The following is a 23718-nucleotide window of genomic DNA, read 5'->3' as shown; positions in this document are numbered from 1 at the left end:
GCCCCACGTAAGAAAACCGGATATCCATGAGCAAAAGAATGAATTTGTATCCGTACCTTGTACCACACAGGTCCCCAATCTTTTTGGCACCAGGGACTGGTTTTTTGGAAGACAGTTTTTCCACAGACCAGGGTTGGGGGATGATTTTGGGATAATTCAAGCCCATTACATTTATTGTGCACTTTATTTCCATTATGATTACATTGTAATATATAATGAAATAATTATACAACTGGCCATAATATAAAATCAGTGGGAACCCTGAGCTTTTCCTACAACTAGACAGTCCCATCTGGGGGTGTTGAGAGACAGTGACAGATCAGCAGGCATTAGATTCTCATAAGGAGCGTGCAGCCTAGATCCCTCGCATTCACAGTTCACAACAGGGTTTGCGCTCCCAGCAGAATCTAATGCTGCCAGACAGGAGGCGGAGCTCAGGCGGTAATGTGAGTGAGGGGGCGTGGCTAAATGCAAGCTTCCCTGCTCACCACTCACCTCCTGCTGTGCAGCTCACTTTCTAACAGGCCACAGACAGTAGCAATCTGTGGCCTGGGGATTGGGGACTCCTATTATACCATACACAAAAATTAACTCAAAATGATTCAGACATAAATATGAGAATTAAATGTTTTAAATTCTTGGAAGAAATATAGGGAAGGGCCCGACGCAGTGGCTCATGCCTGTAATCCCAGCACTTTGGGAGGCCAAGGTGGATGGATCACTTGAGGTCAGGAGTTTGAGACCAGCCTGGCCAACACGGTGAAACCCCGTCTGCTGAAAATTCAAAAAAATTAGCTGGGCATGTTAACGGGAACCTGTAATCCCAGGTACTCGGGAGGCTGAGGCAGGAGAATTGCTTGAACCTGGGAGGTGGAGGTTGCAGGAGCTGAGATGGCACCACTGCACTCCAGCCTGGGCGACACAGTGAGACTTTGTCTCAAAAAAAAAAAAAAGCAAATATAGGGAAGAATCTTTATGACATTGGATTTGGCAATACGTAGTTTCTTGGATATAACACCAAAAGCACAGGCAACGAAAGGAAAAAAATAAATTGAACTTCATTAAAATTTAAAGCTTTTGTACGTCAAAGGACACTATCAAAAGAGTCCTTTGATGTACAAAAGGACAAAGGACACTATCAAAAGCAGCCGACAAAATGGGAGAAAATATTTACAAATCATATATCTGATGAGGGGTTAATAGCCAGACTATATAAAGAACTTCTACAACTCAATAGCAAAAAAAACCCAGTTAAAAAACAGGTAAAGGACTTTTCTCCAAAGAGGATATACAGTTGGTCAGTAAGCACATAAAAAGATATCCAACATCGCTGATCCTTAGAGAAATGCAAATAAAAAACGCAATGAGATGCCACTTCACACCCATTAAGATGGTCATTATTAAAACAGAAAATAACTAGTGTTGGGAGTCTCTGAGCCTACTCTGGTTTGGGAGGCTGCCTGAAGTCCTCAATAAAATAAAATAAAATAAAATGAGTGTTGCAGGGAAGTGTAGAAATGGAAACACTCATACATTGCTGGTGGGAATGTAAACTGGTACAGCCGCTGTGGAAAACAGTTTGGTGATTCATTAAAAAGCTAATCATAGAATTACCATATGATCCAGCAATTCTACTTCTAGGTACAGGCGAATGTTGGAAAGATTGTGGGTTTGGGTCCAGACCACTGCAACAAAGTGAGTATTGCATAGCATGAATTTTTTGATTTCCCAATGTATATAAAAGTTATGTTTACACTATACTATAATAGTCTATTAAGTGTGCAATAGCATTGCGTCTAAAAAATGCACATACCTGGCCGGGTGCGGTGGCTCATACCTGTAATCCCAGCACTTCGGGAGGCTGAGGTGGGCAGATCACCTGAGGTCAGGAGTTGGAGACAGCCTGGCCAACATGGCAAAACCCTGTCTCTGTTAAAAATACAAAAATTAGCTAGGCATGATGGCAGGTGCCTGTAATGCCAGCTACTTGGGAGGCTGAGGCAGGAGAACTGCTTAAACCCAGGAGGTGGAGGTTGCGGTGAGCTGAGATCGTGCCATTGCACTCCAGCCTGGGTGACAGAGTGAGACTTTGTCTCAAAAAAAAAAAAAAAATGTACATACCATCATCAAAAGATCTTTTGTTGCTAACAAACATATGATCATCTGAGCCTTCAGTGAGTCCTCATCGTTTTGTTGGTGGAGCTTCTTGCCTCAGTGTTTATGGCTGCTGATTGATCGGGATGGAGGTTGCTGAAGGTTGGAGTGGCTATGGCAATTAAAAAAAATTTATGACAGCAGTGAAGTTTGCTGCGTCCGTTAGCTCTTCCTTTCATAAAAGATTTCTCAGTAGCACATGATGCGGTTTGATAGCATTTTACCCACAGTAGACCTTCTTTCCAAATTGGAGTGAGTCCTCTCAAACCCTGCTGCTGCTTTCTCAACTAAGTTTATGTCATATTTTATATCCTTTGTTGTTATTTCAACAATGCTTCACTGCGTCTTCACCAGCGGTAGATCCCATATCAGGAAATCACTTTCTTTGCTCATCCATAAGAAGTCACGCCTCATCCATTCAGGTGTTATCAGCAATTCAGTCACATCTTCAGGCTCTAATTCTAATTCTAGATCTCTTGCTATTTTTACCACATCTGTGATTTCTTCCTCCACAAAAGTTTGAGCCCCTCAAGGTCATCTATGAGGGTTGGAATCAGTTTCTTTCAAACTCATATTAATTTTGATATTTTGATCTGCTTCCATGAATTGAGAATTTTTTTAATGGCACCTAGAATGATTAGTCCTTTCCAGAAGGTTTTCAATTTACTTTGCCCAGATCCATCAGAGGAATCATTATCTATGGCAGCTATAGCTGTGTGAAATATATTTCTTAAATAAAAAGACTGAAAAGTTGAAATGACTCCCTGATCCATGGACTGCAGAATGGATGCTGTGTTAGCAGACGTGAAAACAACATTCATCTCCTTAAACATCTCCATCAAAACTCTTAGGTGACCAGGTGCGTTCAATAAGCAGAAATATTTTGAAAGAAATCTTTCTTCTGAGCAGTAGGTCTCAACAGTAGGCTTAAAATATTCAGTAAACTGTGCTGTAAACCTGGATGTGCTGTCATCCAGGCTTCCAGGCTTTGTTGTTCCATTTATAGACAGAGGCAGAGTGGATTTAGCATAATTCTCAAGGGCCTTAGAATTCCAGGAATGGTGAATGAGCACTGGCTTCAACTTAAAATCACCAGCTGCATTAGCTCCTAACAAGAGAGTCAGCCTGTCCTTGGAAGCACTGAAGCCAGTCATTGACTTCTCTCTAGCTATGAGGGTCCAAAATGGCAGCTTCTTCAAATAGAAGGCTGTTTCATGGGCATGGAAAAATCTGTTGTTTACTGTAGCCTCCTTCCTCAATGATCTTAACTAGACCTCTGCATAACTTGCTGCAGCTTCTGCATCAGCACTTGCCGTTTCACTGTGCACTTTGCTATTATGGAAATGGCTTCTTTCCTTAAGCCTCATGAACCAACTTCTGCTGGCTTCTACCTTTTCTTCTGCAGCTTCTTCACCTCTCTCAGACTTCATAGAACTGAAAAGAGTTGGGGTCTTGGATTAGGCTTTGGCTTAAGGGATGGTTGTGGCTGTTTTCATCTTCTATTTAGACTACTAAGACCTTCTTCCTGTTAGCAACAAGGCTGTTTTGTTTTCTTAATATTTTTTTTGTTGTTCTTTTTTTAAAATTCTTTTTCTTAATAGTTTTTTATTTTTCTTTATTTTCTTAACATTTTAAATTGAAACACTTCAATTTACACATTTTGTAAAGTGTGTAACATTCAAGTTACACACTTATAATGTTATATTTTTAAAATTGAAGTCTAACATATCTTAGCTGTGCAATCCAATAAACTGTACACCTGTGAAAACTGCCACTCGAATCAGAATGGAAAATATTTCCAGTGCCCCAAAGGCATGTTCCCGCCTGTTGACATCTCCCAGAAGCAATTGCTGTTCTGACCTCAATCTCTATGAATTAGATTTGCTTCTTCTGAATTTATCTGTAGTGTTTTTGAGTATATCTCTTTGTATAGATTTTTTAGTAGTTGCTCTAGGCATTACCATATATGTCTACATACCTATATCTATTTGTCTATATTTATGTCTATCTACCCATCCATCCATCCATTCACAGTCTGCTGGTGTCCATGTTTTACCAGTTCAAGTGAATTGCAGAAAACTTACTTCTCCTTAAGTTCCTTTACCCTCCCCTTTATAATCTAATTGTCATCAATTTTTCCTCTGCATGCTTTAAGAAGCACATCAGACAATGTTTTATATATACACATATGTGTGTGTGTGTGTGTGTGTGTGTGTGTATGTGTGTGTGTGTGTGTGTGTGTGTGTGTGTTTTGAAACGGAGTTTTGCTTTTGTCACCCAGGCTGGAGTGCAGTGGCGCAATCTGGGTTCAAGCAATTCTCCTACCTCAGCCTCCAGAGTAGCTGGGATTACAGGTGCCCACTACTGTGCCCAGCTAATTTTTGTATTTTTAGTAGAGATGGGGTTTTGCCACCTTGGCTTGGCTGGTCTCGAACTCCTGACCTCAAGTGATCCACCTGCCTTGGCCTCCCAAACTGTTGAGATTACAGGTGTGAGCCACCGTGCCTGGCCACAGTGTTATAATTTTTGCTTCAACCCTCAAACATAATTTAGAAAGCTTAAGAGAAGGAAAGTCCATCCTATTTCCTGTATTTTTACTCTTTCCATTGTTCTCTCCTCCTCCCCAATGTTCCAGGAGGATTCCTTCTTTTATCTTTCCTTTCGGTTTCAAGAACTTCCTTTATTCTTTTAGGGTAGGTCTGCTAACAAAAAAATTCTCTTAGTTTCCCGTTATCTGAGAATACCTTGATATTCCTTCATTCCTGAAAGATATTTTCTCTGGATATATGGTTCTGGGCTGGCAGTTCCTTTATTTCAGCACTTGAAAAATGCTTTGCCCCTTCTTTCTGGCTTCTGTGGTTTCTGATTTTAAAAAATCTGCTGTAATTTGTCCCCCCGCCCCTTTTTTTTTGATTTTTAGATTTTCTTTTAGGGATGAGGTCTCACTTTGTCGCCCAGGATGGAGTGTTGTGGCACAATCATAGTTCACTGCAGCCTTGAACTCCTGGGCTCAAGTAATCCTTGGGCCCAGGAGGCCTCAGCCTCCCGAGTAGTCAGAACTACAGGTGGACGCCACCACGCCCAGCTGATTTTTTTTTTTTTTTACATCATGACTCTGGCTCACTTTATTTTTGGCCCCAGGTCAGGTCTCCCAAAGGGTTTCCCAGCAGTCACTTCAGAGTCTCCTGCAGTCACCATCAAGCAGACATGTTCCTCAGAAGGCCGTGTCATCGCCCCAATTCTTGACTTCTGGTATCACCATCTCCTGTCACTTGGGCTCCAGCCTCTGTCCAATGACCTCAAACAGGACTTCAAAGCATAGCTACCAGTTTGAAGGTGTCCTCAGGCTTGGTAGGAGCCAAGTGGACAAAAGTCTTGTAGAGCACAGCACCCTTGGGCAGCCTGGTGGCGAGATCCACAGCCTCCGTGTTTCTGGGATGAGGCACGTAGACATCCTTAGCGTAGTGGACTAGCCCGTCTTCCAGGGCATACAGACATTTATTCTTCCCAAGACCCACATGGGCACTGGGTGACAGCGGAAACGGCACTGTGTTGCAAGGACGTTCCCAGCATGAACATAGTGTCCTTCCACTTTCTTAATGCCCAGGCATCTGCCTGATGACTTTCCACTGAGGTTTTTGGAGCTACCACTCGTCTTCTTGGAAGCATATCTGACAGCAAGAGCTGTAGCCGGAGGGGACTCAGCAAGGATGTAATGGCTGTCCCGATCCTCAGCGCCGGCACCGCCGACGCCCCCAGCTGATTTTTAATTTTTTTGGAGAAATAGGGTCCTGCTATGTTGCCCAGCCTGTTCTTCCCTTTTAAATAAAGTGTGATTTCTCTCTCTCTGCTTTCAAGATTTTTCATTGTCTTTAGTTTTCAAGAGTTTGACCATGATGTGCCTTGGAGTGGATTTCTTGGGGTTTTATCTGTTTGGTGTTCACTCACCTTCTTAAATCCATTGTTTGTCTTTTGCCAAGTTCAGGATTTTTTCAGCTGCTATTTCTTTGAATATTTGTTCAACCTCCACTCTTTCTCCCCCTCTTGGACTCTAAAAACATGAATATTAGAGCTTCTATTTTAGACCCACAGGTTCCTGAAGTTCTTTTATTTTCTTTTTTTCAGTCCATTTTCTCTCTGTTGTTCAGATTGGGTAATTTTTTTTTTTTTTTTGAGACAGAGTCTCGCTCTGTTGCCAGGTTGGAGTGCAGTGGTATGATCTCAGCTCACTGCAACTTCCATCTCCCAGGTTCAAGCAATTCTCCTGCCTCAGCCTCCTGAGTAGCTATGATTACAGGCATGCACCACCATGCCCAGGGAATTTTTTGGTATTTTTAGTAGAGACCGGGTTTCACTGTGTTGGCCAGGCTGGTCTTGAACGTCTGAACTTGTGATCCACCCACCTCGGCCTCCCAAAGTGCTGGGATTACAGACATGAGCCTGGCCCACACTGGGTGATTTCTATTGTTCTATCTTCAAGTTTCATGACTTTTTTCTCTCTTACCTCCATTCTGTTTTTTTTGTTTTTTGAAAGGGAGTCTCTCTCTGTCACCCAGGCTGGAGTACAGTGGCACGATCTCGGCTCACTGCAACCTCTGCCTCCTTGGTTCAAGTGATTTTTGTACCTCAGCCTCCTTGGTAGCTGGGATTACTTTCAGTAGAGATGGAGTTTCACCATGTTGCCCAGGCTGGTCTTGAACTCCTGGCCTCAAGCGATCTGCCCACTTCGGACTTTCAAAGTGCTGGGATTACAGGTGTGAGCCACCATAACCGGCTTCCATTCTATTTAGAAAGCTCACTGGATGTTGATCTTGTCCAGTGAGCTTTCTAAAATTCTATCAATTTGGTGGTTCTTTGTAATTTCTATTTGCTTAGGCTTTCTGTTTTTCATTCGTTTCAAACATGTTCATAATTGTTTGCTGTAGCATTTTTCAGATGGCAGCTTTAAAATCCTTGTCAGATAATTCCCGTATTTATGTCTTGCTGTTGGCATCTGTTGGTTGTCTTTTCTCATTAAAGCTGAGATTTTCTTGGTTCTTGGTGTGACAAAATATTTTCCTTTTTAGAGACAGGGCCTCGCTCTGTTGCCCAGGCTGGAGCGCAATGCCACAATCCCAGTTCATTGCAGCCTCGACCTACTGGGCTCAAGCAACCCCACCTAAGCCTTCAAGTATCTGGGACTGCAGGCATGTACCACCATGCCAGGCTAATTTTTTCATTTTGGGTCTCACTATGTTGCCCAGGCTGGTCTCAAACTTCTGGCCTCAAGCAAGCCTCCTGCCTTGGTCTCCTAAATTGCTAGAATTGCAGGTGTGAGCCACTGCTCATGGCCACAGATTATTTTTGTATTATATCCTGGATGTTTGGGGATATGTTATGAGATGCCGGATCTTCTTGAAATCTGTTTCAGCAGGCCTCCTTTAACCCTGGGCCTTATTAATGCAAGGTGGGGCTAGAAATCCACGTCCCTCACTTGACCTTGCTTGACACCGTGGTGGGGGGTCAGGGGTGCCTTCTTACTTCTGGGCAGTGGTGGGAGTTCTGGCTCCAATGTTCCCTCCCAGCATGGGAAGAGAGGGTGCCTTGTTACTGCTCCTATGTGGTCTCCACTGACCTGATTACTCTTGAGTGGAGTTGAAAGTCCTGACACCAACCCAGCAAGGAGGGGGAAGGGCACCTTGTTATTGTTGGGTGGAGTGGAAGTCCTAGCTCTCCCTCATTCTTCACTGTTATCAACCTGGCCATGGCGGATGGGGCTTCTAGTTATGGCCAGGCAAGTCTCCCTACCCGGCTTTTGCTCAAAGCGAAGCATGGGTCTGGGGCTGTAATTTCTTCCACGGTGTTTGGCTAGCGTGGGGAGGTCATTGTTTTACAGGTTTTTGTTTTGCTAGGCTAGATCTCTGCTGGGCCTTTGGCTAAAGAGAGCAGGTTTCTCTCTCTCTCTCTCTCTCTCTTTTTAAAATTATGTTTTAGACCCATTAATAGGAGCAGAGAGCAGGTTTTTCTTGGGGCTGCTTTTGTCTATGTTTGTTGGTATTTCTGGGTTGCTGACTTCTTCCAGCTCCAAATCTGGCATCTACTGGGCAAAAAGAAAACCCAGGGAACTCACTGCTCTGTCATTGTTTGGTCCTGAGGTCTCTAGTCAGTCTGCCTTCTTCTCTCTACCTTTTAGAGTTTTCTGATGTCTGTTTTATATAGAGTGTCCAGGGGGTTTTAGCAGAGGGCTGGGGAGAAGTGCATCTACTCCATCTTGTTCAGAATCAGAAGTCCAGATTCGTCTATTCTTGAACTTCACATAAATAGAATCTACTGTGTGTGCTCTTTTAAGTTTGGCTTCTCTTGCTCAGCATGATGTCTTTTCCAAAAAACTTTTATTGTGGTTAAAAAAAAAAAAAAAAAGCCCACATAACATGAGATCTACAAAATCTTAAATGTACAGTATTAACTATAGGCCCAATGTTGTGTAGCAGGTCTCTAGAACTTTTTCATCTTGCAATGATGAAGCTTTATACCCATTAAATAACAACTCCCCATTTCTTCCTCCCCTCGGCCCCTGGCAACCACCATTCTCCTTCCTGCTTCTATGGGTTTGACTACTTTAGATACTTCATAAAGTGGAATAATACAGTATTTGTCCTTCAATGACTGGCTTATTTAAGTTAGCATAATATCCTCAAGGTTCACTCATGTTGTGGCATGAGATAGGATTTCCTTTTTTAAGGCTAAATACTATTCCACTGTGTGTATATACCACATTTTCTTTATCCATGCATCCAGTGATGGACATTTAGGTTGTTTCTACATCTTGGCTACTGTGAGTAATGCTGCAATTTGTCTTTGAGACCCTGATTTCAATTCTTTTGGATACATACCCAGAGTAGTGGTATAGTGGTATTGATGAATCATATGGTAGTTCTTTTTTTTTTTTTTTTTTTTTGAGAAAGAGTTTTGCCCAAGCTAGAGTGCTACGGCATGATCTCAGATCACTGCAATCTCCACCTCCTGGGATCAAGCAATTCTCCCGCCTCAGCCTCCTGAGTAGCTGGGATTACAGGCATGGACCACCATGCACCATGCCTGGCTAATTTTTTGTATTTTTAGTAGAGATGGGGTTTCACCATGTTGGCCAGGCTAGTCTTGAGCTCCTGACCTCAGGTGATCCACACACCTCGGCCTCCCACAGTGCTAAGATTACAAGCATGAGCCACCGTGCCTGGCAGTAGTTCTTTTTTTAATTTTCTTCTTTTTTAAAAAAATTTTATATTTAGTAGAGACGAGGTCTTGCTATGTTACCCAGGCTGATCTTGAACTTTTGAGCTCAAGCAATCCTCTTGCCTTGGCCATCCAAAATGCTGGGATTAGAGGCATGAGTCACCATGCCCAGCCTATTTTTAACTTTTGAGAAATTTTCATACTGTTTTTTATAGCAGCTGCACCATTACACATTCCTACCAACAGTGCACAAGTGTTCAAATTTATCCTCATCCTTGCCAACACTTGTTATTCTATTATTATTACTTTTTAAATAATGGCCATCCTGACAGGTATGAGGTGATATCTCGCTGTGGTTTTGATTTGCCTTTCTGCAATGATTTGTGATGTTGAGCATTTTTTAATATCCCAGTTAGTCATTTGTATGCCTTCTTTGGAGAAATGTCTGTTCAAGCCCTTTGCTTAATATTTAATTAATATTTTTTTGAGATGGAGTTTTGCCCTTGTTGCCCAGGCTGGAGTGCAATGGCACAATCTTGGCTCATCTCAACCTCCATCTCCCAGGTTCAAGTGACTCTCCTGCCTCAGACTCCTGAGTAGCTGGGATTACAAGCATGCGCTACCATGCCCAGCTAATTTTTGTATTTTTAGTAGAGATGGGGTTTCTCCATTTTGGTCAGGCTGGTCTCGAACTCCCAACCTCAGGTGATCCACCTGCCTCGGCCTCCCAAAGTGCTGGGATTACAGGTGTGAGCCACTGCATCCGGCCTAATTAATTAATTATTATTATTTTTTAGTTATCCGGTTATAGGAGTTTCTTACATATTTTGAATACTGATCCCTTGTTAGATATGTAGTTTGCAATTTTTTTTTCCCATTCAGGGGGTTATCTTTTCAGTCTGCTAACTGTTTCCTTTGCAGTGCTTAGGCTTTTTAGTTTGATGTAGTCTCATTTGTCTATTTTTGATTTTGTTGCCTGTGCTTTTGGTGTCAGATAGAAATCATTGCCAAGGCCAATATTCTGAAGTTTTCCCCTATGTTTTCTTTTAGGAATTTTATGGTTTCTGGTTTCATGTTTAAGTTTTTAATGCACTTTGAGCTGATTTTTGTCTATGGTGTAAGATAAGGATCCAATTTTATTCTTTTGCATGTAGAAAGCAGTTTTTCCATCACCATTTGTTGAAGAAGAACTGTTTTTCCTATCATTTCCCCATTGTGTCTTCTTGGCACCCTCACTGAAGATCTGTTGACCATATATGCATGGGTTTATTTCTGGGCTCTTCATTCTGTTCCATTGGTCTGTATGTCTTTACTTATTTATTTATTGCTGGTGACCATAATATGCATATATGTCTGCCTTTATGACAGCACCATACTGTTTTAATTATTGTAGCTTAGTAATATATTTTGAAATCAGAAGTATGGGGCCTCCAGCTTTGTTCTTCTCAAGATTTTTTGGCTATTTTAGGGACCTTTGTGGTTCCTATGATTTTAGGATTCTTCCATTGAGATCTTAAGAGGGATTACATTGAATCTGTAGATTGCTTTGGGTAGTATGGATATTTTAGGAATATTAAGTCTTCCAATTGATGAACATGGAATGTTTTTACTTCTTTGTGTCTAATTTCTTTCATCAATATTTTATAGTTTTCAGTTTACAAGTATTTCATCTCCTAGGTTAGCTTTGTTCCTAAGTATTTTATTCTTTTTGATGTTATTATAAATAGAATTGTTTTCTTAAATTTTTTTCAGAAATTCAGAAATTTCAGAAAACTTTCACAATTTCTCAGAATTTTTTGTTTGTTATTAGTATACAGAATCAGCATGATGTCTTGAAATTTATCCATGTGATTGTGTGTAGTGGGATTTTTTTCATTAATGTGTAGTATTCCACTATATGAACAAACCACATTGTAGAATTTATACAATGTAATCCTACACAGCAAACTACCTTTACTACATGCAGTAATATGCACAGTTTGTTTGTCAACCCCTCTGTGGGTGGGCATTTGGATTGCTTCCAATTTGGAAATATTAAGAATGAAGCTTCTATGAACATTCTTGGACATGCGTTTTTGTGGCTATTAGCACTAAATATTGAAAAAGCTTCTTCTTTCTTTTTTCTTTTTTTTTTTTTTTTAGATGGGTTTTTGCTCTTGTTGCCCAGGCTGGAGTGCAATTGCGCAATCTCAGCTCACCGCAAACTCCGCCTCCCGGGTTCAAGTGATTCTCCTACCTCAGCCTCCTGAGTAGCTGGGATTACAGGAGCTTGCCACCACACCCGGCTAATTTTGTATTTTTAGTAGAGATGGTGTTTCTCTATCTTGGTCGGGCTGGTCTCAAACTCCTGACCTCAGGTGATCCACCCACCTCAGCCTCCCAAAGTGCTGGGATTACAGGCATGGGCCACCGCACCAGGCCGCAAAAGCTTCTTAACTGGTCTCCTTGCCTCAGCCTTTGTCTCCTTCTAATCACTTCTCCATGTAAAAACCACTGTGATCTTCTGGAAAAAAATTTGGATCCCTTTCTCCCCTTGCTCAAAAACACCAATGGCTTCCCTTCCTATTTAGAATAAAATTCAGAGTCCTCACCATGGCCTACAAGGCCCTCTCGGAGCCAGCCCCTGCCTGCCTCTTCTTTGTCACTATCTTATTTGCCACCTCTCTCTGTCTGGCTTGCTCTACCTCCCATCCATTCATCCGCCCTCCCATCCACCCATCCACACATTCAGCTGTGGGCTGCTTTCAATGTGCTCAGCTTACTCCCACCTCCAGACATTTGCCCTTGCTCTTCCCTCTGCCAGAAACGCTCTTCCTTCAAATCACCACGTACCTACCTTCCTTTCTCCCTTTATTTAGGTCTCTATTCAAATGTCATCTCTTAAAAGGGAGATTGTAAAATGTTCCTGCCTTATACTCTCTGTCTCCTTAGCTCACATTATTTTTCTTGATGGCACCGCTCATGTCATCATCTGAACTTTATGATTATTTTTTGAGACATGGTCTTGCTCTGTCGCTAGGCTGGAGTGCAGTGGTGTGATCTTGGCTCACTGCAACCTCCGCCTCCCAGATCATGTGAAAATGCAGATTCTGATGCGGGAAGTCTGGAGTGGGACCTGAAATTCCACATTTCCAGTGATTCTCCTGCCTCAGCCTCCCGAGTAGGTGGGACTACAGGTGCGCATCACCATGTCCACTAATTTTTGTGTTTTTAGTAGAGACGAGGTTTCACCATGTTGGCCAGGATGGTCTTGATCTCTTGACTTGTGATCCACCCACCTTGGCTTCCCAAAGTGCTGGGATTACAGGTGTGAGCCACCATGCACGCCGGAACATATTTATTTTGTTTATCATGTGTCTCCCTTTGGCATGAAATCTCCCTGAGGTCATGGATGTTGTCTGTCTGTCTGCTGTGTTCTACCCTAGAGCAGCGCTGCATACAGTTGCATTCAGGAAATGCTTGTTAAATGCACAAAGAAACTAGCATAAGATTTAGTCAGACACCTTATATTGACACCAGCATCATCTTGCAGCTGTGTATTACAGTACAGGGCTAGCCCCTTAACTTCGGAGTCTCATACCCCAATCACCTGGGGTTGTGTGAAAATGCAGATTCTGATGAGGGGAGTCTGGGGTGGGACCTGAAATTCCACATTTCTGACCAGCTTCCAGGTGGTCCCCAAGCTGCTGGGCCTTGGAAAGTGAGACCTTAACTCCTTGGAGCCTCAGTTTCGACACCTATAAAATGGCTCATTGTAAAAAAACCCAAAAAACAGTGGATACAATATGGAGCACTGTGCACCATGCCTAGATGGAGCAGGGACTCAGCGAGTAGCAATATTTGCTGCTCCTCCTCCAGGTGACTGCTGGGGCCACTGGACATTTTCTCCCTCTGATCTTCCCCCTCCCAGTACCCACCCCACATGCTCAGCCACCTACACAGAATCCCACTAAAGCCTTTTCCATATTCTTTCTCCAGAGCTGGCCAGCCCTGCCTGTTGTGGGCTGGGGTTGGGGAGGATTCTGGCATTTTGACAGTCATCGGAATATTATGCAGATGAGATGCAAAGCAGCAGCTAATGAGCACTGATTGCATTTCCCCTGGCTCTGGGGAACACGTGGGATAACTGTGCTGAGCTGGAGGAAGGGGCAATGAATGCTTTTGGGGAGCTGGATAAGGAGGCAAGGAGGCAAGGAGAGGGATGACAGAGGAGCAGGCTTCTCCCTGGGAGCATGAAGGGCCGCTGCCCTGTGGCCTGGGCCAGATACCCTCTTCCGATCTCACCAGTGGGACAGGAGCATGGCTAAGGTCCAGGGACAGGAGCTGAGATTGGGCATGGAGTGCGTGTGTGTGCGTGCGTGTATGTGTGTGTACATGGTGTAGGTGGGTGTCCTTGGACCTGCAAGTGGGGGAGTAGAGGGCCTTCATTCCCAGCAGCAGATGGGGCCAGATTAGGCTGACAGTGGGATGGGGTGGGGGTGGATGGTCTCTGGGCAGAGGAAGAAGGGGGAGGCAGAAGGGGTCGGTTTCTTCCACAGGGCCTGTCTGGAATTCGTGAGTGTGGGAGGACAGGACGTGGGGTCTGCCAAGCAGCAGATGGGGCCTGATCAGGCTGACGGAGGGGTGGGTTGGAGGGCAGCTGTCTTTGGTATCCCTGGATGGAGCCCTTCTCTTTAGGAGAAAGATGATCCTGGGCTGGGGGCCGGCAGGTAGGCAGGGGGCTCTGCTTACAGCACCTGGAAATTCAATCCCTCCCTGTCCCCCAGCTGAAGCCTCCTCACTCTCCAGGAAGCCTCTGCTCTTGGGGCCGGGAGTCCCCACCCTCCTGGGCTGGGCCTTGACCTGAACTCCCTGCCAAGGACCTCCAGGTCTGGGGACAGCTGATGTCAAGCTTCTGGCCCAAGGAAGGCAAGTCTGGAAGTCACTTCTGAGGTTGATTATGGGGTCCTTGTGTCCACCACTTGTCTGGCACTTCAAATACGATCTCGTCCTGCCTTTGACCTAAGGATAGAAGCTAACTTGGCTATGAAACTTTTAGAAACTGGGTGGCTGATGCTGTGTTTCCCAATCAGATCTTAATGGAATCAACATGGGACACCGAAAAAGGCTTTGCAGGCAGAGGGTTCGAATCCCAGGCCCAGCCACTGGCTGCCTTTGTCACCGTGGACAAGCTGCTCATCTCTCAGAGCCTGTTTCCTAGTCACCATGCCCTGTGACAGTCGAAGACTGTGGGAGAGCACCTGAGACAGGCCCGGGCTTTCCGGGAACCCACTAGCTCGTCGTCTCCTCAAGGGCAGGGACTCTGTTTTGCCCACAGCTGTATCTCAGTGTCTAGAACCATCTGTGGCACATGGTAGGTGCCTAGTCAGTATCTGTTGAATGGATGAAATGCTCCATTTCTCTATTCCGAGATGATTTTTCTCTTATCACTTGACATCTCTAATATTGAGATGCTTCGTGCAGTTGACGGCATGTCTGAGTTTCACTGGCAGCAGCCTTGTAATTGAGAGGGGTCTTGGAATGATGAATACAGAAGAGCTATCATTATTACCAGAGGCCCTTTTATAAAAAAAAATTTTTTTTTTTAAAGAGACGGGGTTTCACCATATTGGTCAGACTGGTCTCGAACTCCTGACCTCAGGTGATCCACCTGCCTCGGCCTCCCAAAGTGCTGGGATTATAGACGTGAGCCACCGTGCCCGGCCCACCAGAAGGCTTTTTGCTTCATTTGTGGTGGCTTCTGGTTCCTTCTTGTTGTATCTGCCCTCGATGGGGAGTGTGGGGTCCCTGAGAATTGCCCAGAGGCACAAGGGCAGCAGTGACGCTTGCCCGAGGCCCTGCAGGGGTGCTGGGCTGATAACAGCATGCTCTGTGGGGCATGCTGTGTGTCCCGGGTCCCGGTCCCCAATCCTGTCTCCTGCCACCTGCCACCCACATTGTCCCTCCTGGGTGTTGGCAGGAGTCTAGAAGCTTGTGTGAAGCCTGGAATTCTCTCTTCGGGGACAGTCGTTTTCCTCTGTCCTGTCATAACCCCAAGTCCTGGGACTGGACAGCAGCCAGGGGGAGGGTAGGGATATGTGTGAACCTCCTAGGCTGAGGGGGCTCTAGGCGGGATCTAGTGTGGATTTTCAGAATGAGAGTGACGGAGGGTTGGCCGTGTCTCCACCCCCACCCCATTCCCCTTCGGCAGCAGAGCTGAGACGCTGCTGAGATCAGATTAGTGCCTGGTCCCAAGGCGGGGCGGAGCAGACAGGCAAATCCTCCTCTGGGAGGCCACTCATCATGCAACCCCTGGCCCTGACACTTCTACTGCCACCACTGAACCCCGCCCATGGGGCTAGCTAGCATCAGGGCTTGTGTGTGCCACGGTGAGTTTGTATAGGAAGGGTTTGTGCGTCACAGGTTCTGAATCCATGTCGATGTGTGTGCATGTGTCTTAAAGATGTGTGTATGCTGATACTAGTGTCACAGTTACATGTGTGTGTTATAGGTGCATGTGTAGGAAGATAGACTTGTGGAAATGCACGTGTGCAAATATGTGTAATGGGTGTTTATATCTCTAAGTGTGTTGTTGGGATCCACACGTCATGGACACCACCCATGTATGTGCCTGAGTGGTGTGTGGCAGCCATGGCCCACGGGAGAAGTGTTGCAACTGGCATCACAAGGCCTCAGTGCCAACAGCTAGCCCAGGAACCTTGGGCGCTCAAAGTCTTTTACTGCTGTGGCCCATCAGCTTCCAATCTGTAAAATGGGTATGAAGTCTCATGGCACGAGGTTGTGGAACACCTCTCACACTCAGCCTGGCCTAGAAAAAACTCAAGAGGATAAATGATTAAACAAATAGAAATGCTTCACAGAGCAGCAGGCACTCAGATTTTACGGACCTGAGGGAAGTGCAGGGCAAGGTGCAGCTATCTGGAAGGACAGTTGGGAGGCAGGATCCTGGGGAGAAGGGAAGAAAGGGGATGGGGCAGGGCGGCGGCCCAGCCGGTGTCCCCACCAGCCTCTCTGTGCCCATGAAGTGTGTGCGTGTGTGCCCATATTGATGCGGCGCGCCGTGCAGGAGGCGGGCGTCCCCTGCTGTACATGGGAGGGAGGCTGTCTGTGTGGCGCATTGCCCAGTTGCCATAGAAACCAGAGAAGGAGGTGGGTGGCTGGAGAAGGAGGCGGGTCGGGAGCGGGGATTGGGGAGGAGGCAGCAGTGTGGGGAGCTGGCTCCTGCAGTTCTGGCGCTGCTGCCTTCCAGAGTGAGCGGTGGAGGGAACCCTAGAGGACAGAGCCCCCAGCCCGGCACCAGGCCCCCTCTCCGCCCGCCACCACGGAGGAGAAGGAGGACAGCCAGCCCCTCCGGCCCTGGCCTGGCCCAGCGGGGGCAGTAAGCTCCTACCTGCCCCCAGCTTGGTGCCCACACGGGCCCAGGTAGGCATTTCGATGGCTGGAGGAGGCTGTGTGGAGTGGGGAACCGGGCTGCCCTGCCTTCCTACCAGCCGCACCTGGTAGGAGCCAAACAGGCCAGCCAGAGGGGCCGGGCCAGGGACCCAGCTGGGGAGTGGGGTGTGGGGCACAGCCGGCATCCCGAGAGGCCTCCTCAGAACCTTGGTCCTCCTCATCAGGGGACTGTCCCTGTTGCCTTTCCTCCTCTGTACCTCTTGTCTCTGCTACTAACAGGTCCTGACTTTGCAGCCATGGCCCCTCCTTGGGGCAGTGGTTTGAGGAAGGCTGGAGCCTCCAGGGACCCACAGTCTGAAGCTAGACAGGGTGGGCAGCAGAGGGCAGGGAGGAGTGAGGATGCCCCCGCCCCATTCAAGGCACTGCCGGGCTCTCACCATTTGGGATAAGCAGACTTGCCTCCCACCCCCATGACGCCAGAGCCTCCCTGCTGGGCCTGGATGGTCTCAGGCACTGGGCTTAGAGCCTGCAGGTCAGGTCAGAGGCATATACCTCCTGCCCCGAGCTCGGGCCCTTCCCCTTCCTCATTCTCGCTGCAGACCTAGTGAACTCTCCCCCACCCCAGATCTCCCAAAGCACACCCGTGGCCATCCCCAGCAAGCCCAGCGTCTCCAAGTTGGGGCACCAGGGAGTAGGCTCTTGATGGGGTGGGAGTGCCTGTGACCCTCCCTCCTGCGCTGTCTGTCCCTCTGCTGCATTGCTCCTGGGGACAGACTCACTGCTGCTGGAGGAGCTCTCGGGCACTGCCACTGCGGAGCCAAGCCGCTGCTGGCTGCTCAGGAGGGGGTGGGGTGGGGAGCAGGGGAGGAGCTGGGCCCTCAGCCCCCACTCTGGGCAAGAAGGGGGCCCACAGGAGTGCATGGGTGGGGGCACCTGGTCCAGGTTTGCTCTAGATGGAGCTGAGCCACCCTGAGTGGCATGGGGAGGAGATGCCAGCCTGAGAGGGGCAGAGGGTTGATGTGTCAACTATGGGTGTGCTTAAGGTCCCGCTCCTTCTCCCCCTGCCATCTCTCCTGCACTCCCTGACAGTGCGGCTGGGTCTTTCACTGGAACACAGTGTGGGGTATCCCCTTCTCCTGGGCGCTCGGGTCAGAGGGCCTGGTGCAGGGGCTGAGGAGGGTGGCATGTTGGGTGGGGAATACACGCTGAGAAGCTGGTGTGGTTCTGCTCGTTTCTGCAAACATTAGGTTCACATCTGCAGAGTGCTGGACACAGGGGCTCCCACTTTGGGATCAAGGGCCTAGGAGGGAGGAGGGCAGGTCTCAGGTGTGGCAGAAACAGATGCAGATTCACATGTGCACACTGGCACTGCCCGCCCTGCTCCTGCAAACCTTGCCACTCTCCCCCTCTGCCGGCAGGGTGGGAGCTGGTATCTGCCCTGCCTCACCTCCTGCAGCTGGGCCTGCTGGCCTCAGTTGTCAGTCAGCAGCCGCCCTGTCTCCTCTGCAGCAGGGGCTGGTGAGGCCTGGACGGCAGGGCCTTTGGGTGAGAGCTGAAGGAGTGTCTGTCTGCTCAGCAGGCCCTCCAGGCCTGGCCCCAGCCTCCCGCCCCTGCCCCTGGCCTGCCTCCTCTAGGCCTGGGCACCCCCATCAGATTTTTGCTTCACAGGTCCGCTTGATGCTGCCTGTCTTTCTCCCACATTCTTGCCACCAGATTCTGGGGCAGTGAGCCCGCCAGGATGGGCTGCTGGGGCACACTTCCCTGCCTCACTTTGTGGCACACAACGAGCCCATGGCCCAGGGCACTGGCCTGGAAGCCAGATTGGGGCTTGACCTCCCCCAGCCAACCTTCTCATGTGAAAGGGAGCTTGAGGGAGGCCCCAGGAGGACTGAGAGGCCTGGAGCTCAGCAGGGGCTGGGGCCTGGGGCACAGGAACATCTGGCTCCCGGCTGGCCCCTCCTCACTGCCCCTATCCCCGTGCAGGAGCTGGCCAGGGTGAAGAGGTGTCTCCAGCTGGCTGTCCACGGGCATCTCAGGGCTGCAGAACAGAGCTCCGGTCCCCCACAATGCCGTTCCTCCCTCGGTATCCTCAGCTCCGCAAACAGCAGCTCTGTCTGCTGGCTACTCCGGCAGGAGCCATCCTTGACTTCTCATGCCACCATCACATCCAAACCATCGGCAGATTCTGTTGCCTGGAATGTTGCATTTCCAGACTCCAGCCTCTTCCCCCTCCTTCTGACATTACCTCCTCATTCTGAGGCCCCATCTTCCATCACCTGGGGACTGCCGCTGCCTCCTAGAGCTTCTCTGCCCACTCTGCCCTGCTTCGGTCTGCTCTTCCCCTAGCGGCCACAGAACCTTTAAAACAGAAGCCAGATCACATCCCGCCTCTTCCCAAACCCTGCAATGGCTCCCATTTCACTCTAAGAAAAAGCTAAAGGCCTCCCTCTGATCGACAAGGCTCTCCCCAGCGCCCTCCCTCCACCTCTCCAGCCTCACTCCTCCCCTTCCCTCCCCAGCCTCCTCCCCCCACCTTCTCAGCTCCCTTCCCCCACCTCTCCAGCCTCACCCCTCCCCTTCCCTCCCCAGCCCCCTCCCCCCACCTCTCCAGCCTCACCCCTCCCCTTCCCTCCCCAGCCCCCTTCCCCCACCTCTCCAGCCTCACCCCTCCCCTTCCCTCATCTGCACAGGCCACATGACCCCCTTGCTCCTCAACCCTGGCAGCTGCCCTTCTGCCCCAGGCCCTTTGCACAGGCTGTTGGGGCTGCCTGAGTGCTCTGCCTGGCTTCCTCCCCACCTCCTTCAGGCCTTTGCTCCAAGGCCACCTGCTCAGAATGACCTTCTCTGACATCCTGCATAAAGGAGCACCACTCCTCTCCCTCCCTGTCCCCTCCCCTGCCTTGCTTTCCTTCACAGCCCTTGTCACCTTCTAACACCCTGATTACCACTTATTTATCTCGTTTCTTGCCTGCTCAGTCCCCCTAGAATGTCAGCTCCACAAGGGAGGGGGTTTCCTGTCTTGTTCACTGCTGTAGCCCAGCTGTGCACCCTGAGAATCAGGGCTGCAGTGTAAAGCCAGGAGTGTCTCCCTCAGGGGCTGGCTCAGCGTCTGTGCTGTCATGGGGAGCCTATTATTCTGTCCTCACAGGGAAGGGTGATGCCTGCCTACCTGGGCCATTGCCTCAGGGGCATTGGGTCAGCCAGGACGCTGGGCCTACACCGGGTCCACGTGCCTTCCTTTTCTCCACTCCAGCTGTAGCCAGAGCAGCTCTGCCCGGCCAAGCCCGGGAAGAGAGCGAGCTGCATGTATCCCACGCCAAGCCACAGACGCAGGAGGGTCACGACTCCTTCTTCCCGGTCAGGACTCATCCCTGAATTCCCTGTGTTGAAAAAACATGCCGCGCTCCCGCCAGGAGTGCTGCCCACAGAGAGGGCAGCCTGGTCCCTGCTCTCCAGGTGACACAGAGGCGATGGGCTCAGGACAGACAGACAGACCCCTGCAGAGGGGCCAAGTGTGTGCTGACTAGTCTTGAGAAAAGGGATGCCCCAGAGCAGAGAGGAGGGGGCCGGCCTTCCGAGCAAGCTCCTGCTCTGCCTCCCCATCTGTGGCATCTTACTTTGGGCTCTCCCAGAAGCCAACCCTGAGATAAGAACATGATTCATTTAGGAGGTGGCCCACAGAAACACTGAGGGTGGGGAAATGAGACAGGGAGACAGGCAGCCCAGAAAGGATGCCTTACCAAGCAAGTTACCACTGGGGGCAATTCACCTCACTCCCACTGGGAGGGGTTTTGAACCAACTTTGACTCAGCCAAGGAGGGCGGGGGAGCTGGGGTATGTATACACCACCTTCCCGTGGCTCTCCACCACCCTTCACCCTGTCCCTCTTACGCTGCCTGAGTTTCCTCTGAACTGTTATCACCACCTAACGTGGTGATATTTATTATATTTGCTTCTTGGCTTTTTGCCTGCGCTGGAGTGTAGGTTCCATGAGGGAAGGGCCGGTCTTACTCCCTGCTGAGCCTGCCCTACCTGAAACAGGCTTACAGGCCCTCTAACAATGTGGGCTGTGCAAAATGCTGCCTTGTCCACTGGGCTTGGGAGTAAGGAAGGGATGTAGGCCTTTTGGGGTGATTTTCTGGAGGAGAAAGAGAGGGTTGGGCCTCTTAAGGGGGTGGCTGGAGGAGGAAGAGAGAGAGCAGGGGGATGGTAAAAGGTCAGACCAGGAGTGGGCTAGGGAGGAGGGGCCACCACAGAGGCTAGGGTGCCTGAGGCTGTGTCTGAGGCCTGCCTGCTCTCACAGGTGGGCCAAGGGATGCCTTGGGCCCCTTCCTGGCTGAGATGAGCACACCTGGTTCCCTCTGCCCTGGGCTTCTCTGGGGCCCTCCAGTCTCAAGTGAGGTTTGAGCTCTGCCTCCCTGAGTCTCCCCATTTGTGTTTCCATCTTCCTCCTTCCTCCTCACCTTGGGATCATCATTTCTAATGAGCAGGCCCCTTGAGGACTGCCTGGAACACCCCAGGTTAGAGGAGATGGAGGTCCAGGGGACTGGTTTTCAGACCCAAAGAGGAAGCCTGGCCTGAGATCTTCCTTTCATGGGTGACCTGGAGACCTGGGGGTCCCAGGTGAGGCTCAACCCTGAAAGGGCTCTGGGAGCTTTAGCTGAGGAGGGGGATGGGGGGCCAGGTGATTCAGAGAGATGAGGCTCAGGTCATGAAGGCTCTTTACCTGTTAATACCCATAATACTGCAGGTGAACTCTGGGCCTCCTGTGCACTGGGTTCTCATTTCCTCCTACACCAATTCCATGGGGTAGGTGCTATCATCATCTCCATTTTGCAGATGAGGAAACTGAGGCACAGAGAGTTTAAGTAACTTGCCAGGGTCAGTGGCAGAACCGGGATTTAAACTTCATCTCGAGACATTCTGTCTGGCTCCTGGGGCAGTGTCTTAGCTACTGTGCTAATCGGCTCTTTGAGACAGCAGGTTGCTACTCCTGAACCAGCAAGACTGTTTAGGGCAGGGCGTGCCTAAGAATGCACCACAGTGTCAGTGTCAGCGGTGTCAGATGAGGGGAGAGTAGGCAAGGGCTGGGTATTCGGGGAAGTCTTCTTGGAGGGACAGGGACTGAGCTAGCCCTTGAAGGGAAGCAGGGTTTTTTGGGGAGGGGTGGGTGACAGGAGGGAGGACGCATGCGCCCTAGGCTGGGTTGGGGGGGCGCCATGAGCAAAGGGGCAGAGGCTCTAGTGGACGTGGTGGGTCTCAGCTGTCCCGATTCCTTCCTGCTGCATTGGGAGCCCCAGCAGAGGCAGGTCAGAGCCCCTGTGTGGCCCCAGGCCTGTCGCTGAGCCTGTCACTCTGTCTCTGGGTGAGGTGAAGGGGCAGGTGGGGCTACTGCTAGGAATGTTTTGTGGGACCTGAGACTCTGGGGGAGGGGCAGGCAGCTCTGGTTTCACCATGGCCCTGCCCCTGAGCTGAGCCTGTTGGGGGAGAAGGCCTTAGGCCAGGAGGGCTGGAGTGACACCCATGGAGAGCTGGGAGCAGGGGCAGGGGAAGGACCCACCCCTGGGTCTGAGTCTGGCTCTGCCTCCTCCCTGCTGTGTGACCTTGGACAAGTTATCTGACTTCTCTGAGTCTCTGCTGCTGTCTGTAGAACAGGGAAGGCAACAGCTATCTCAGTGGCTGTGAGAATTGGAGAGAAAGCATGTGAGGAGGCACTATAATGGCATACAGTAGGCCCTCAAAGACGGTTGTGTCGTTGATGCTGCCCGTGTGCTGCAGCACCCCTGAGCACGGGGGTTGCCCTGCTGAGGGCAGGATGGTCCTGGGACCACAGGAGGAGGAGACCCTGGAACTGGGCCCTGGGGGCTGACCTAGAGGAGGGAAGGGCTCTCCAGGAGAAGCCTGGACTGGAGACAGAGGGCAGGTGGGACATGGGACCCCCTCCTGGCTCCTGGCTCTGGTTGTGTCATCATCATCGTCAGCATTGGCTGGGAGCCCACTGTGTGCAGGGAACTGTGTCTGGCTCTGGGATAGAGAATTCATAACTTCTGCTGTTTATTGAGTGAATATTCCAGAAGGTCCTTGGCAATTATTCGTTCATTTATACAACAAAAGTGCACTGTGCACTTACTGTGTGGCTGGCACTGCACTGGATGCAATGGCTCAATCTCAGCTCACTGTGTCCTCCACCTCCTGAGTTCAAGTGATTCTACTGCCTCAGCCTCCCAAGTAGCTGGGATTACAGGCGTGAGCTACTGCACCTGGCCCAGGCTTGTGTTCTTAATTCCTCTATCCCTTCTTCAAGCCAGGAGTGGATGAACACAGCTGGGGGCCCTGCCCTCCAGGGTTTCCTGGAGGCCCTGTCAGGAGATGCCTGGGCCTGAGGACAGACGCCTTTTGCCCTGGGGCTTCTTTGTCACTAAGCCCGTTGTCCAAGTTGGGAGAACTGAGGCCTCCATCGCAGACTTGTCCAGATCTCACTGGTAGTGGTTGGGGGAGCCGGTGCCAGAGTCCTGCACCCGCTGTCCTGCACTTCACAGGCTGTGTTGTCCTCATGGATGAGAAAGGCAAGACCCTTCCTGGCTCCACAGAGAGAGGATCATCCCTGAGATGCAGCTGTCGCCCCACTACCGGCAGCAGTGGTGTCAAAAAGACAGTGAGCACCGACACCTGTGGAGAGCTCGCATGCGTTGCCCATTTTACAGATGAGGACGCCGAGGCCCGGGAAGAGGAAGAGATCCACGCAGGGTTGCACAGCTCATGAGAGAGCCAGGGTTCAGACACAGAATATTTGGCTCCAGAGTCTGGGTTGTAATCCTACTCTGTGCTGCGTGGGCCCCAGGGTCAAGTCCTCCCTCTGGCACCCTGTAGCCACATGATCTTGGCCCACCTCTCTGAGTCTTGGCCTCCGAAAGAAGAAAAAGAGGAAGCCCCTTGCTGTGAGGATTGCTGTGAGAATGA

At 49.5% G+C, this 23718-nt stretch overlaps 1 protein-coding gene across 2 annotated transcripts in view; it reads left to right on the top strand.

The window, feature by feature from the left end:
• The window catches only part of PACSIN1 (protein kinase C and casein kinase substrate in neurons 1), a 68614-nt gene that overhangs the window by 31527 nt on the left and 13369 nt on the right, over positions 1-23718 (top strand). The window contains exon 1 of one of the 2 annotated variants that reach the window (XM_017522286.2): positions 16580-16788. The exons of the other annotated variant lie outside the window; for it this stretch is intronic. The gene's annotated coding sequence lies outside the window, so the exon portion shown is untranslated. Of the gene's footprint in view, positions 1-16579; positions 16789-23718 lie in introns of those variants that run through there. 2 annotated transcript variants of the gene reach the window in all.

The sequence above is a fragment of the Cebus imitator genome, unplaced genomic scaffold, assembly GCF_001604975.1.
Source record: "Cebus imitator isolate Cc_AM_T3 unplaced genomic scaffold, Cebus_imitator-1.0 Scaffold24, whole genome shotgun sequence".
NCBI lineage: Eukaryota > Metazoa > Chordata > Mammalia > Primates > Cebidae > Cebus > Cebus imitator.
This window is presented reverse-complemented; position numbering and strand designations above follow the sequence as displayed.